Raw genomic sequence first — 14,499 nt, 5'->3', positions numbered from 1 at the left:
TGGTAACTCCAGTTTTCTTGAAGAGATCTCTAGTCTTTCCTATTCTATTGTTTTCCTCTATTTCTTTGTATTGGTCACTTAAGAAGGCTTTCTTATTTCTCCTTGAACATGGGACAATGGACTGGTTCAAAATTGGGAAAGGAGTACATCAAGGCTGTATATTGTCACCCTACTAATTTAACTTATATGCAGAGTACATCATGAGATATGCAAGGAAAGGTGAATCACAAGCTGGAATCAAGATTGCCTGGAGAAATATCAACAATCCCAGATATGCAGATGATACTACTTTAATGGCAGAAAGTGAAGATGAACTAAAGAGTCTCTTGATAAAGGTGAAAGAGGAGAGTGAAAAAGCTGGCTTAAAATTCAACATTCTAAAAACTAAGATCATGGCATTCAGTCCTATAACTTCATGGCAAATAGATGGGGAAAATGTTGAAACTGTCAGATTTCATTTTCTTGGACTCCAAAATCGATGTGACATAACTGTAGCCTCAAAATTAAAGATGCTTGCTCCTTGGAGGTAGAGCTATGACAAATCTAGACAGTGTTTTAAAAAGCAGAGCCATCATTTTCCAACAAAGGTCCGTCTAGTCAAAGATATGGTTTTTCCAATAGTCATGTATGGATGTGAGAGTTGGACCATAAAGAAGGCTGAACACTAGAGATTTAATGCTTTCCAACTATGGTGTTGGAAAAGACTTTTGAGAGTCCCTTGGACAGCAAGGAGATCAAACCAGTCAATCCTAAAGGAAATCAACCCTGAATATTCATTGGAAGGGCTGATGCTGAAGCTGAAGTTCCAATACTTTGGCCACTTGATTCAAAGAGCTGACTCATTGGAAAAGACCCTGATGCTAGGAAAATTTGAGGGCAAGAGGACAAGGAGGCAACAGAAGTTGAGATGGTTGGATGGTATCACTGACTTCATGGACATGAGTTTGAGGAAACTCAGGGAGACAGTGACGGACAGAAAAGCCTGGCATGCTACAGTTCATGGCGTCTCAAGAGTCAGACACAACTTAGCGACTGAACGACAACAGCATGGTCTATGTGTGTGCATACATTTTGATAAATTTTAACTTTTTATAGTAGATTTATGTATATTTGGTGGTATTAAATGATAAATTACAATAGTATCTATGTATATTATATATATATACATATATACATGTATATGTATATGTATATATATACATACATATATATGTATAATATATCTATATATATTACACATTTATGACATACTTAGCTTTTTCTTTTTCTTTTTTTGATATTTCTAGGCTATTCAGTTTGTCAAGCTTTTTTCAAACTGTCACAAATTTCCAAAATATTTTTCAATATATTTATTGAAAAAAATCAACATATAAATCTACCTACTCAGCTCAAACCCATGTTGTTCAAGGGTCAACTGTACTTATTAATAGTGATATATATTTTATCTACATGTATTATAATTGTTCATATGGTTGAGTCTACCATCTTGCTGTTTTTACCTATTACCTCTCTCTGTTCCTTACTCCTTTGTCCCTCCTTTTCTGTCTTCTTTTGGCTATATATATATTTTTTTTCATTTTTAAATAATGATTTCTCTAGATATTAAACATGCATTCCTAAGTTATCATCTACCTTGGATTAATATTATACTACTTCAAGTATAATATAAACTTGATATCAGTATACATCTATTTAACTCCCTCCCATTTTTTAGGCTAATATTTTATTATATTTTGCTTTCATACACATTATAAGTCCCATAAAATATTACTATTCTTATTATTTATGCCTTAACAATCATCTTTCAAAGAATTTCAGAAGAGACAATATGTTTTTATTTACCCACAATTTTGCTATCTCTGTTTTTCATCCTGTCCTACAGACTTGTTTCTTCACTAAGTAATTCATTCAGTCCAGGAATTTTCTTTAACATTTGTTTTTGGTAGTATGGATTTTATGAGGACAGTCTCTCAGGTTTTTTTTTTTTTTATGACAATGACTTTATTCTACTGTTTTTGAAGAATATTTTCACTGGATGTAAATTCTAGTTTCATTTGTTTTTGTTTTTAGTACTTTGAAGATGCCTTCTGACTTGCATTATTTCTGGTAAAAAGTCAGCCATTTTTCTTACCATTGTTTTTCAGTATGTAATGAATATTTTTTCCCTCTGGCTGATTTTGCAACTTTTCTCTTTATCTTTGGTTTTCAGCAATTTGAAATGATGTGCTTAGATATGATTTTTACTTGTTTTTATGCATCCTGCTTGGGGTTCATTGGAATTCTTGAATCTGGAAGGTGTTTTCTCCTTATTAAACTCAGAAAACTTTTAACAATTGTTTCTTCAAAAATATTTTTCTTCCTTATTCTTTCTCCCTTCTTTTTCTGGGTCTTCTAATATTACATGTTAGACTTCTTAATATTATCTCAAAAGTTATTGATGTCTGTCCATAATTTCTTTTCTTAATACCTTATCCTGCTCTCTTTTAGTTTGAATAATCTGAAGACATGCTTTTACACTTCCTTTACCTATATTCTACAAGGTCCACTCTGCTATGAGCTTATCCAACAGACACTTTATTCTAGAAATTGTATATTTCAGCCAAAACATTTACACTTGTTTTTTTTTTTTAATTTTCTATTGCTTTCCTGAAGTACTTCATCTCTTTACTCATTATATCTACATTTTTCTTAAATTTCTTAATTTTTAAAATATGTGTTTTAAAAGTTCTTGTCTACTAATTTCAATAATTTTGTCATCTTTGGTTTTACGTTTATTGATGATTGTTTTCTTTTAATTATGGTTACCTTTTCCTGCTTTTTGCAAGCTTATACTTAAAAAAAAATTTGTATTTCAGACATTCCTTGTGAACATGTGCTTAGTTGCTCAGTCACATCCAATTCTTTTTGACCCTGTGGACTGTAGCCTGCCAGGCTCCTCTGTCCATGGGGATTCTCCAGGCAAGAATACTGGAGTAGGTTGTCATGCCCTCCTCCAGAGGATCTTCCCAACTCAGGGATCGATCCCAGGTCTCCCTCTTTGCAGGCAGATTCTTTACCGACTCAGCCACCAGGGAAGCAAAAGAATACTGGAGTGGCTAGCCTATCCCTTCTCTAGCGGATCTTCCTGACCCAAGAATTGAACCATCTGCATTTTAGGCAGATTGTTTACAAGTTGAGCCACAAGAGAAGCCCAAGAATACTGGAGTGGATAGCCTATCCCTTCTCCAGCAGTTCTTCCCAATCCAGAAATTGAACTGGAGTCTGGGGTCTTCTGCATTGCAGGTGGATTCTTTACATTCAATTGAGCTATCATGGAAGCCCAATCCATGAAAGTCTCTTTGATTATGGGAAAATGGTTCTTCCATTCACTTGTCCTCAGAGTGGTCCATTCAAAAAACAATCTTCCCAAACAATTAAAATATGTGTGTGCTAAGTCACTTCAGTTGTGTCTGACTGTTTGCAACCCTATCAACAGCAGCCCACTGTGCTCCTCTGTCCATGGAATTCTCCAGGCAAAACAATGGAGTGAGTTGCCATGCTCTCCACTAGGGGATCTTCCTGACCCAGGGATTGAACCTGCATCTTTTTTGTCTCCTGAATTGGCAGGCAGATTCTTTACTGCTCTACCACTGGGGAAGCCCACTGAGGTATGGAAATAGAGACTATAGTAACCAGAAAGAACACTGATATTAATCCCCTGGGTCTAGAGCTGTGATTGTTTGTTTGTTTTAATAAAAATATGCTAAAGATAGTGTGTTTGGAGATGTATTCAAGTTTCAGGTTTAAAGACTATGCAGGGAAGCAGAGGAGTAAAAGATCTGGGCCTGAATTATAGGCTTATTATAATAAGTTCATGGAGTCGCTAAGAGTCGGACATGACTGAGCGACTTCACTTTCACTCTTCACTTTCATGCATTGGAGAAGGAACTGGCAACTCACTCCAGCGTTCTTGCCTGGAGAATCCCAGGTATGGTGGAGCCTGGTTGGCTGCCGTCTGTGGGGTTGCACAGAGTCGGACACAACTGAAGCGACTTAGCAGCAACAGCAGCATAATAAGTTCAACAAGAAGGCTAACAGAAAGTTGGAGAGAATTGAAACAGACTCACAGATACAAAGAACAAACTAATGTTTGCCAGAGGGGATGGCGTGGGAGGAGGGGCAAAATAAGTGAAAGACATTAAGAGGTACAAACTACTATAAAGAAAGCTGAGTGCTGAAGAATTGATGCTTTCTAACTGTGGTGTTGGAGAAGACTCTTGAGAGTCCATTGGACTGCGGGGAGATCAAACCAGTCAATCCTAAAGGAAATCAATGCTGAATATTCATTGGAAGGACTGATGCTGAAGCTGAAGCTCCATTACTTTGGCCACCTCAGGCAAAGAGCCAACACATTAGAAAAGACCCTGATGTTGGGAAAGATTAAGGTAGGAGGAGAAGGGGATGACAAAAGACGAGATGGTTGGATGGCATAGACTCAATGGACATGAATTTGAGAAAGTTCCAGGAGATGGTGAAGGACAAGGAAACCTGGCATGCTGCAGTCCTTGGAGTCACAAAGAGTCTGATATGACTGGGTGACTGAACAATAACAACAAGCTACTACGTATAAAATAAGTGAGAAGAATGTAATGTACTTCACAGGGCATATACTCAATGAGTATACTTAATATACTCTCCTGAGCACCTGGGTAAGTTCCTGTGCAAAACTGATGGAGAGGAGCCCACGATGGAGTGTGAATTACCCTGGTAATTTTCAAGGTGATTCTATGTTCCTCACAATAGCCCCCACTCAGCCTTTATCAATTCCTTAAAAATACTGTACTGGCTCAACTTTATTACCCACTGTGTGACTGCCCTGTTTCCCTGCTGTGTTCTGCATAGGTTAGCCAGTGCCTGTATCTTCCTTTCTCTTTGGAAGCCTCTGTCTTTCATCAGTTCTATGTCCTGCAACCTCAGCTCTCTCATAGACTCAAAAAGGTTATGATTTTGTAAATTATTCATCTTCCTTGTTATTGTAGTAGGAGCAACAACCTTTCCTGTTTCTTACATCCTAAGCAATAGCTGGAAGCCCTTAGTTTATGAACTTTTAATAGAATCAGTATCAGTTTCAGCTCAGTTGCTCAGTCGTGTCTGACTCTTTGTGACCCCATGAACCACAGCATGCCAGGCCTCCCTGTCCATCACCAACTCCCGGAGTTCACCCAAACTCATGTCTATTGAGTTGATGATGCCATCCAACCATCTCATCCTCTGTCATCCCCTTCTCCTCCTTCCTTCAATTCCTCCCAACATCAGGGTCTTTTCAAATGAATCAGCTCTTCGCATCAGGTGGCCAAAATATTGGAGTTTCAGCTTCAGCATCAGTCCTTCCAATGAACACCCAGGACTGATGTCCTTTAGGATGGACTAGTTGGATCTCCCCGCAGTCCAAGGGACTCTCAAGAGTCTTCTCCAATTACCACAGTTCAAAAGCATCAATTCTTCAGTGCTCAGCTTTCTTTATACTCCAACTCTCACATCTGTACATGACTACTGGAAAAATCATAGCCTTGACTAGACAGACATTTGTTGGCAAAGTAATATCTCTACTTTTTAATATGCTATCTAGGTTGGTCATAACTTTCCTTCCAAGGAGCAAGCGTCTTTTAATTTCATGGCTGCAGTCACCATCTGCAGTGATTTTGGAGCCCCCAAAATAAAGTCAGCCACAGTTTCCACTGCTTCCCCATCTATTTGCCAGAAAGTTGTGGGACCGGATGCCATGATCTCAGTTTCCTGAATGTTGAGCTTTAAGCCAACTTTTTCACTCTCCACTTTCACTTTCATCAAGAGGCTCTTTAGTTCTTCTTCACTTTCTGCCATAAGGGTGGTATCATCTGCATATCTGAGGTTATTGATATTTCTTCTGGCAATCTTGATTCCAGCTTGTGCTTCATCCAGCCCAGCGTTTCTCATGATGTACTCTGCATATAAGTGAAATAAGCAGAGTGACAATACACAGCCTTGACGTACTCCTTTTCCTATTTGGAACTAGTCTGTTGTTCCATGTCCAGTTCTAACTGTTGCTTCCTGACCTGCATATAGGTTTCTCAAGAGGCAGGTCAGGTGGTCTGGTATTCCCAGCTCTTTCAGAATTTTCCACAGTTTATTGTGATCCACACAGTCAATGGCTTAGGCATAGTCAATAAAGCAGAAATAGATGTTTTTCTGGAGCTCTCTTGCTTTTTCCATGATCCAGTGGATGTTGGCAATTTGATCTCTGGTTCCTCTGCCTTTTCTAAAACCAGCTTGGACATCTGGAAGTTCACGGTTCACATATTGCTGAAGCCTGGCTTGGAGAATTTTGAGCATTACTTTACTAGCATGTGAGATGAGTACAATTGTGTGGTAGTTTGAGCATTCTTTGGCATTGCCTTTCTTTGGGATTGGAATGAAAACTGACCTTTTCCAGTCCTGTGGCCACTGCTGAGTCTTCCAAATTTGCTGGCATATTGAGTGCAGCACTTTCATAGCATCATCTTTCAGGATTTGGAATAGCTCAACTGGAATTCCATCACCTCCACTAGCTTTGTTCATAGTGATATTTCCTAAGGCCCACTTGACTTCCTATTCCAGGATGTCTGGCTCTAGGTGAGTGATCACACCATCGTGATTATCTGGGTCATGAAGATCATTTTTGTATAGTTCTTCTGTGTATTCTTGCCACCTCTTCTTAATATCTTCTGCTTCTGTTAGGTCCATACCATTTCTGTCCTTTATTGTGCCCATCTTTGCATGAAATGCTCCCTTGGTATCTCTAATTTTCTTGAAGAGATCTCTAGTCTTTCCCATTCTGTTGTTTTCCTCTATTTCTTTGCATTGATTGCTGAGGAAGGCTTTCTTATCTCTCCTTGCTTTTGTTTGGAACTCTGCATTCAAATGGAATTTAACAGAATATTTGCATACTATTCTTCTAATGAATAATTGTAATGAATTTTAAAGTAAAACCAACATTTTAAAGGTAAATGTTTGCTCCATGCTATAATTAGTGACTGAAATTCACTCCGACTGGAACTCTAGTAAAATTTCTTAGATATAGACTGACTGTCATTTGTTAACTTTAAGTGTCACTTGTGTTAAATGTTAACCATAAATACTGTTTCTCTGGTGTGGGAAGGAATTAATCAGAGCTCTGATTAAAATAAAGTCCAGCCATCTTAGCCTGGCTTTCGAAACTCCCCTTAACCAGACACTAAGTATATTTTATATCATCCAATGTTGCTACAGAAATATTCAGGAACATACAGGATGCCCTCCTTAAACATCTCCATCCTTCATTTTTTCTAACTCTGATTGCTATTTATTCAGTGACTTTCCATATCAGCACTGCCTTTCTTTTCCTTTTTTATCTATCAAGGCTCAGATGGACTTCGTGCATACAGTCTTTGCCAATCAACAAACTCTCGTTGGCACTACTTTGTCTGAACTCTATTCTAATTGACAGACATACAATGGTAACTGTGCCATACCTGCCCTCAGGGAGTGCACAGTCTTTAGTAAAGTTCTTTTCTGAACAAGTGATTTTTCTGTGATAGTGGTGATGCTGATGATGGAAATGATAATGAGGAGGATGACAAAGGTGATGACGATGATCGCTAACCTTTACTGAGTACTTACTTTGTGCCAAGAACTTTTCTTAATCTTTTGTATCTATAAGTTTTTTTAATCATCACAACCACTCTAGGAGATAGTTATTACTTTTATCCTGATTTTACAATGGAAAAATGGAGCATAGAGACTTAATAAATGAGTAAATACATGAATGATTTTTGCTTCCTAAAATATTCAGCCACATTAAATAAGGGACTGATATTTTGGGTGCTGTTTGAATATAAACTGTTTCCTTCTCCTGATAATACCCTCTTGATCACACTATAGAGAGACTACGCATTTGTTTAAACATTTGGTATTCTGCTGTTCTTTTTATAAATTTATACTCTTTCATGAAGTTCCCTTTAAACTTTGTGAACTCTGAGTAAGAAAAAGGACAAAGAGATGGTGACGGAAAAGACTTATAGCCTCTTCTCCCAACTACATTGTCACTTCACTTAAAATTCTCTGTGGGGCTTCCCTGGAATTCAGTGGTTGGGAGTTCATGTCTAGTGTAGGAGGTATGGGTTTGATCCCTGCTCAGGGAGCTGGGACCCCACATGCCTCAGGGCCAAACAACAAAATACGGAACACAGGCGGTTTGTGGTAAATTCAATAAAGACTTTTAAAATGGTCCACATAAATAGAATCTTTAAAAAAAACCTTAAAAAAGATTCTCTGTGGTAACCACAGTTTAGAGTCTGCTGTGGCTACAGACCTGGCGAGGCCTGCTCTAGAAAATGGGCAGGATGCCCACTAGCAGTGTTAGGTTAGGCCTAAACATCAAAGAAACAATGTAGGAATGGCCAAGAGAGGAAGGGAACAATCTGGATACATAATCATTTTTTCACAAATATTTATTAAATGGTTATTATGTGGCTGGTCTTATGAAGAGAGCCCAACATATCATGGCAAATACATCGATATGGCCTCTGCCTTCATTGTACTTGCAGCATAAGAGAATATTCCAATATTAGGTCCTTGCATCAATGAGAAAAAAGCCTATAGTTACATTAGGCCCCCAATTCCTCATGTGTCAGGGGCAATCACTATAGACTTTCAAGCTGCAGTTCTTTCAGCCAACCAGGCTGACCAAAGGCAGAAGTGTCTCAGGGGACTCAAACTACAGCAGTGGAACTAGTTTTCAGTCCTAAATCTGGAGTCCGAAGAGGGCCTGGGGACAACTTTAGCCCTCCTGTCTCTTCTTCCTCTGTGATGGGATTGCCCATTTCCCATGGTCTGTACTCCAGCGATTCTGTTGAGACTAGAGTCTGCCCTGAACCCCATCTCACTTGATTCCCAGAGGGATGATTCTTCATTATTGTCCCCAGCATATGCCAAAGACAGTTCTAGTTCTTGTAGGCTTCTTCCCTTAAGAGCTGGAACCTGCTTCTGGAAACTCCAGCTGCTGGCTGGGGTCTTATTCCAAGCAGATGGACCACCCAAAACCATGACATTGTCGGCTTCCTGACTTCAGGCATCACTGCTGTCTGGACCCTGCTGCCTCTGTGCCATGTCTTCTAGCTCCAAATCCCACCAGATGTTAGCTAGTGGCTGGTAGGAGACAGTTTACTACACTGCTTTGTGCTGGTGGCCACTCGCCTATGAAACCAACTTTTCAGATTGGGTAAGACTTCCAACAGCAGCCCTGTCTTTTACCACTTCTTTCTCAGTTCTAACAGCCAGTTGCTAAGTCCCAGCATGCCTCTCATCAAAGCCCTCCAGATATGTGACGAGCTTTTTTTCCTGGTTGTTAATCCTGGTTTTTATTGTCTTGTGATCTCATACTCCAATGTCTGGCACTTGATCCATTTACCTCTTCCCATTTTCCCACAGCAACATAAAGATCTATCTTCCATAGGACCACTCAATTCTTGTCGCATGTCTTCTGACAGAATGCTTTCTAACAAGGTCCAATAATGAAAGCTGGAATCAGCATGTGTCAGGAGATCTGTTTTCTTGCTCTGCTGCTGTCTGGCTGTGTGGCCTTGGGCAATTTAGTTCCCTTTGCTGTGACTCAATTTCCCAGATGGTAAAATGAAAAGAGTTGGCCATAAGGTTTCTGATAGCTTGCAGCTCCCAAGTTTGTTGACATGAAGTTGGCAGAGAATAGCTTTTTCAAGCAACTCTCAACTTGTTTTTTTAGCTTCAAATGCCCATCAGAAAACAATATCCAATCAGCTAACACTTCTCACCTTTCTCCAGCTTTGGATGATGTCTATTCCTATATCCCTTAATTTTGACTTCCTTGTCCATATACTTATACATTAAAGTCTTGAATTGATAGACTATTTATACTTTCCAGATCCTTTCATGATTATTATCCCATTGGATCTTCAAATGGCCCTATTTATGAAGAAGGACAAGGTTTTCCAACTTCTCTTTATCTTTTCGTCTTCTCTCTCTTCCCCTCCACTCCTCTCTTTCCTCTCCTTTCCCCTACCTCCCCTCTCCCTCTTAAGAATCAGGCTATGATGCGTTTGCCCAAGGCAGCACAACTAGTCAGTGGCAGTTCCTGAACTAGAATTCAGGTCTCCTGACACCTAATTTAATCAATCTTTGACTTTTCCATGCCCCTCTCCCCTCCTCACCGAGCTTTTTATTTTTTTGCACCAGTCTATTGAATTCCTCCAGGATTGCTAATGTTCCACCTTCTTCTGTGAACCAGGAGAGTTTGAGTACTCAAAGAATGGATGGAATTAATTCCCCTCTTCTTTAAGTAGAAGGTTTCCAGCAGCCAGCAGGAATCACTTTTGCATGGCACCCATCTCTCTAAGGACTACCAACAAACGTGTGATTCTTCAGTCAGCTTTTCTGATGTTTCATCACATTTAACCAGCAAACTGATGAAGCCCAAACTCTAAGAAGAGAAGTTGAAGATGAAAATCTGATGATGAGAAGTCAAAGAGGAATTTTAGGCAACAATGACTTAGTTTCACTGGTTGGGCCATAAGCTACCAAGGTTGCATAATTTAGAATTTTCCCAAGAGCTGAAAGAACTGCGTGTGTTCCCTACTCTTTGGTATCAGGAAGGAGGGATTAAGTGAATGTTTTCAGTTTCACAGGAAAAGGTAATAAAAATACAAGTATATTTTGGGTCAGGTTCAATTTCTGCTTGGTTCTTCCAAATCTCTCTGAAGAAAATAGATTGTAGCACAACAGAAACTTTGACATGCAAGCAGGTAAGATTCTTCCCCACAACCCAGGTAGTTATCAGTTCCCCAATACAAACCTAATTATGTACAATGATGAATATAGCAAGCTTAATAAAATGGGGGGAAAGTTAAAGATAGTGGGTCAGATCTGTCAGTCATAGTAAGACCATCATTAGTTACTATTTTAACAGTTCATTTGATTAAATGCTAAGCTATTGTCTTGTAATTATGTGTATTCAAGGGAAAAATCCTCAAGTTCAATTAGGACTGTATCTTTTACTGCACTATGTTTAATGAAGTCGCAACATTATTATAATAAGCAAGGAATAATGAAAATCTTCTTTTGAAATTGCAATAGAAGTATTTGCGGAGAAGTAGCTGGCATGTGTAATATGATGAGTTCCCTTAAATGGCTCAACTATTGATCAAAAAAGCAAATTATATAAGTGGATAGTGCGAGGCAGAAACATGTGGACACAGCTGGAGTGTCATGTGTCATGGTTCCAGTCATTGCCAGCTGGCGGTCACACAAAGGCAGGCCAAGCCAAACAATTACTGTTATTCATAAGAGCAAATGTGCATTCCATATACACAGTGCAGGCTTTATGAAATAACTGAGTGTTCAGATGCATCCAGACAGCCGAGCTGGTTTTTTTTTTTTTTAATCACATGTCCCTGGGTGCCAGGCCAAAATGGCAAACTGACTCTGCTATTCAGAAACCCTTATCTTTGCCCAATTAACCAAATCACTGTGACATTTGAGAGTTCTTCATGCACTTTGCTGAGCGCGTCAAACCAGCACTCTTACCAGGCAGCAGATGCACAGCTTCTGGAAGCAATCTGCTTTCATTTTTTTTTTTTTTTTTCTTTGAGCTGTAAATACCCTGTTAGACCACTGCCCATTACAAGCCAGAGCTTGGAATCCATCTGTAAGATCTTAACATACATCTGAAATCTAGTGGTCCTGCTTGTCCTCAACTCTGTGTGTCTATGTGATGGATGGCTTCCAAGATGTTGCCTTGGGAAGGTCAAGGATGGCCAAGCAGCAAGCAGTACGGATTCAAACTCTTGCTTAGGGGGAAAAATAAATTAAATGGAGAACATTCTAAAAGATATTCTAGTAATGTACTGAAATGAGAACCCCTGCATTGCTTAAAATAAAGGCACAAAAGGAAGGAGAAGTCATATGGAGCTGTCTGTTTTTTTTTTTTTTTTTTCAAAATTTTCATCTATTTTCTTAAAATGGTGCCGTAACTCCCTGCCTATTCTTTCTTTCAAAGACAAAGTCACAGGTACATGTGAAAATGTGCCTTCATATTATTGTTTACAGCCGCGTCAGAATAAACAGAGTCCTGGAGAGAAAGGTTCACTGCAGTAGGTGAATGTTTATACCTCATCCCTCCGAAGAAGAGATGGGGTGCTCGGTCTATACTGGCACAGTCCATTAGAAATAGAACGTGAGCCATATTGGTGACAGAATTATCTAGTAGCCACTCAATAAAGAAACAAGTGAAATTAATTTCAACAAAATATTTTATTTAATTCAATGTATCCAAGATATCATCATTTCAATGTATGAGCTATTTTACATTTTTTGATACTAAGTCTCAAAGCCTGATGTATATTTTATACTTATGACACATCACAATTTGGACTAATCACATTTCCAGAGCTTCGTGGCCACACGTGGCTGATAGCTTCCATTTTGGATGTGCAGCATCCAAAAAGGCTTTTGTGGGGTGGGGATTTTGAGTCTGTCTGAGCAGTCTTTGCCCAAGGACCAAGGGGTAATGTCTAATACACTGACTGAAGAGTCAGATACTCTGTTCCTGGTCTAGGTTTACTGTCAAACCTCCTCCTGCTTAGAAACTTCATCCATAAAGTGGAGAGGATACCATCTGCTTTATGACCTCTTCTAAGTTTTTTAAGGCTTCCCTGATGGCTCAGTTGGTAAAGAATCTGCCTGCAATGCAGGAGACCCAGGTTCAATCCTTGGGTTGGGAAAATCCCGTGGAGGAGGAAATGGCAGCCCACTCCAGTATTCTTGCCTGTGAAATCCCATGGACAGAGGAGTCTGGTGGCCTACAACCCATGGGGTCACAAAGAGTCAGACACAACTTAATGACTAAACCACCACCACAAGACTTCAAGTTAAATAAAAGATTATTTTAAGAAATAGAAATAAACACTAAATACTATAGATTCTAGATTCAGTCTACAAATACTTTGATCACCTGATATGAACAGCTGGCTCATTGGATAAGTCCTTGATGCTGGGAAAGATTGAAGGCAGAAGGAGAACAGGTGTCAAACGATGAGATGGCTGGATGGCATCACCAATGCAATTGACATGAACTTGGGTACACTTCAGGAGATAGTGAGGGACAGAGAGGCCTGGTGGGCTGCAGTCCATAGAGTGGCTAAGAGCTGGACATGACTGGGTGACTGAACAACAGCAACAACAAACACTAGATTAAGAAAATACCTAAAAATTTATCAACAGTAGATGAAAGTTCTAAAAAGCAAGGAAAATCATTCTATTTCTTAATTCTCTGTCTTGTTATTCCTTTCACAGGATAGGTTTGAAGTCAGATAGGATTTGAAAGACTAAAGGCCCCCTCATCACCAGTAAAGGTCTGTGGAGGATTTTTTAAATATCCAAGATTTTTAAAGTCACCATGATAAGGTCTGAAAGAGATGGGAATACCAGACCACCTGACCTGCCTCTTGAGAAACCTGTATGCAGGTCAGGAAGCAACAGTTAGAAATGCCCATGGAACAACAGACTGGTTCCAAATAGGAAAAGGAGTTCATCAAGGCTGTATATTGTCATCCTGCTTATTTAACTTATATGCATAGTGCATCATAAGAAACGCTGGGCTGGATGAAGCACAAGCTGGAATCAAGATTGCCAGGAGAAATATCAATAACCTCAGGTATGCAATGCACCACCTTTATGACAGAAAGTGAAGAAGAACTAAAGAGCCTCTTAATGAAAGTGAAAGAGGAGAGTGAAAACGTTGGCTTAAAGCTCAACATTCAGAAAACTAAGATCATTGCATCTGGTCCCGTCACTTCCTGGCAAATAGATGGGGAAACAGTGGAAACAGTGGCTGACTTTATTTTTCTGGGCTCCAAAATCACTGCAGATGGTGACTGCAGCCATGAAATTAAAAGACTCTTGCTCCTTGGAAGGAAAGTTATGAGCAACCTAGACAGCATATTCAAAAGCAGAGACATTACTTTGCCGACAAAGGCCTGTCTAGTCAAGGCTATGGTTTTTCCAGTAGTCATGTATGGATGTGAGAGTTGGAGTATAAAGAAAGCTGAGCACTGAAGAATTGATGCTTTTGAACTGTGGTGTTGGAGAATACTCTTGAGAGTCCCTTGGACTACAAGGAGATCCAACCAGTTCATCCTAAAGGAAATCAGTCCTGGGTGTTCATTGGAAGGACTGATGCTGAAGCTGAAGCTCCAATACTTTGGCCATCTGATGCAAAGAGCTGACTCATTTGAAAAGACCCTGATGCTGGGAAAGATTGAGGGCAGGAGGAGAAGGGGACGACAGAGGATGAGATGGTTAGATGGCATCACCGACTCAATGGACATGAGCTTGGGTAGACTCCAGGAGTTGGTGATGAACAGGGAGGCCTGGCGTGCTGTGGTTCATGGGGTCGCAAAGAGTCAGACACGACTGAACTGAACTGATAAGGTC

This window comes from Bubalus bubalis, chromosome 12 (assembly GCF_019923935.1).
Source record: "Bubalus bubalis isolate 160015118507 breed Murrah chromosome 12, NDDB_SH_1, whole genome shotgun sequence".
NCBI classification, from domain to species: Eukaryota; Metazoa; Chordata; class Mammalia; order Artiodactyla; family Bovidae; genus Bubalus; species Bubalus bubalis.
Note: the sequence above shows the minus strand (reverse complement) of the source record.